Raw genomic sequence first — 2,618 nt, 5'->3', positions numbered from 1 at the left:
ATAAAACTATATATATATAAAAAAATATGAATTATAGTCTTCCATTTTTTGTGTGTGCTTTCTGTGCCCTAGTGAATAAATTAATAAATTGTTCTATATGAAAAGACATGTGAAAAAACATATAGAGGAAAATTATGGTTACTATATGCTATAAATAGTGATAATTAGTGAATTCTATGTGTGACTAGTGTTAAGTACTCTAACTATATCTTATTTTATGTAAATAAATATATATAAATAGATGTGCTATTATAAAAACCTATGTGACTAGAGTAATAATATATAAATAATATAACTATAATAATATTATGTGTATGACCATGAATATATCAATTCCTATGTGACTCATATGATTAAATGTGTATAGTGTGACAATGTTAAGTGTTTATAATTAATATAATAAATACTCTATGTGTATGAATATAGACAAATTGTATGTTTATAGTATTCTAAATATACATATCTCCATTAATGTGATTAAATGTGTTTTATAGTGATATGATGCTTGAATGATTGTAAGATGGATAGTAAATACTGAATATATTTTCAAGATGAAACATTACTGGTATATTAAGATATTTACTGGGTGGTGACCTCAGGTGATCTATACTTACATTCCTTCTAAATAATATATATCAATATCAATGAGGATATGATCCATTATATACACATTAATATTAAGTGCACTACTAATGTGAGAGAACAGATATGAAGCTTGTATAACAGAACCCTTAAATTAAAAGATAGAATGAACTGAATGTTTGTACTGGATTGATCTAAAAGGCTGCTGTATCAATTACTTCATTGAGGCCTTCTGGATGTAAAGATGAAAATCTATAGATCCAGAAGGTCTCCCTTTGACGAAGTTTAATCATTCTATTTTGGGAATTACTAGCAGTCACTACCTCGAGTGGGGTTATCTTCATAAGGCATTTGTTAGTGCCATGTGATGCTGTATGATGTCTAGAAGTACTGTATTTATCTAATCCTTTCACAATGCATCTGAGATGTTCAGACCATCTCTGTCTTATCATCCTGCAGGTGCGGCCTATATAATGTAGGCCACAGATGCAGGTGATACAATAGACCACATAAGTAGAACTGCATGTTATTTTTTGTGTTAATGTAAAAGTTTCCCCTGTGTTATTTACTTTGATACTCTTTTGTCCATTGATGGTATATTTACACATACTGCATCTATTTTTGTGACATCTGAAAAAGCCTATTTTTGCACCTTGAGTGCTATCTTGTATGTTTCCTCTATTGAATGGTGCATTTGTTTCCCTTTTGCACATCACTATCTTACTAGGTGCAAGTTTTTCCTTTATTGTTGGGGCTCTCCTAAAAGTGCATATTGGTTTCTCCCCTAAAATGGATCGCAGAACAGGGTCTTTCTTTAATAGTGTCCAATGTTTAGATAAGATCTTTCTAATCTCCCTATGGTTGTCGTTATATCTCGTAATGAATGTTGATTCATATCCTGAATCAAATGTAGATTCTTTCTTCTTTTTACTAGTGAATAATTCATGCCTATTTTGGGCACGTGCCCTATGGTAACTATGTTCAATGAGAGATGCAGGGTAATGTTTTTCTTTAAAACGATCTATGAGGGTCTGGCTTTGGATATCAAATGTATTGATATCTGTACAATTTCTTCGAATTCTTCGAAACTGACTGTATGGTATGTTTATTTTCCAACTGGAGTAATGGTTACTGTGATAGTCTAGTAAATTGTTGCTATCGACTGTTTTGAAAAAAGTGCATGATTCCACCTTATCATCTATGCCCCACATTAGGGAAACATCCAAAAAATCAATTTTATCTATTTGTACGTTCCATGTGAACTTAATCCCCATATTATTCATATTTAATTCATTCTGAAAGGCTGTCAGAGAATCCAATGGACCCTTCCATAAAAAAAGCAGATCATCTATATAACGGCCATAGAAGACCAGATTTTGCTCCCAGTTAGAATCATAGATGTAAATTGATTCAAAATAACCCATGAATAGGTTTGCGAAACTGGGAGCAAATCTGGTCCCCATGGCCGTCCCTTTAATTTGTATATAAAAGTTATCTAAAAACTGAAAATAATTATGGGTCAAAATAAAATTGATGAGTTCTAATATGTAATTTTTTTGAAGGTCCGACATATATATGTCTTCACTTAGAAAATAATCTATTGATTTTAACCCTATGTTATGTGCAATATTTGAATAAAGCGAAGTGACATCACAAGAGACCCAATACAAATTTTCTTCTTTTTTGATGTTAGAAAGTTTGATTAATAGATCAGTAGTGTCTCTAATGTAGGACCTCAGTTGTGATACATATTTTTGAAGATAAAAATCAATATAAGAAGATAGATTGTCAGTGATACTATTCATTCCTGCAATGATAGGCCTACCGGGTGGGTTATTTAGTTGTTTATGTATTTTGGGTAGGTGATAATAATAAGGTATGTTCGGACTTTTGGGAATCAAATATGTTTTTTCTTTTTTATTCAAAATGCCATTTGTATGTCCAAAATTAATCAATGTTATTAACTCTTTTGAAAAGTTGTCTGTGGGATCTTTTTCTAATTTATTATAATATTCTTTGTCAAGAACTATTCTGTA

This window comes from Bombina bombina, chromosome 8 (genome assembly GCF_027579735.1).
Source record: "Bombina bombina isolate aBomBom1 chromosome 8, aBomBom1.pri, whole genome shotgun sequence".
NCBI lineage: Eukaryota > Metazoa > Chordata > Amphibia > Anura > Bombinatoridae > Bombina > Bombina bombina.
Note: the sequence above shows the minus strand (reverse complement) of the source record.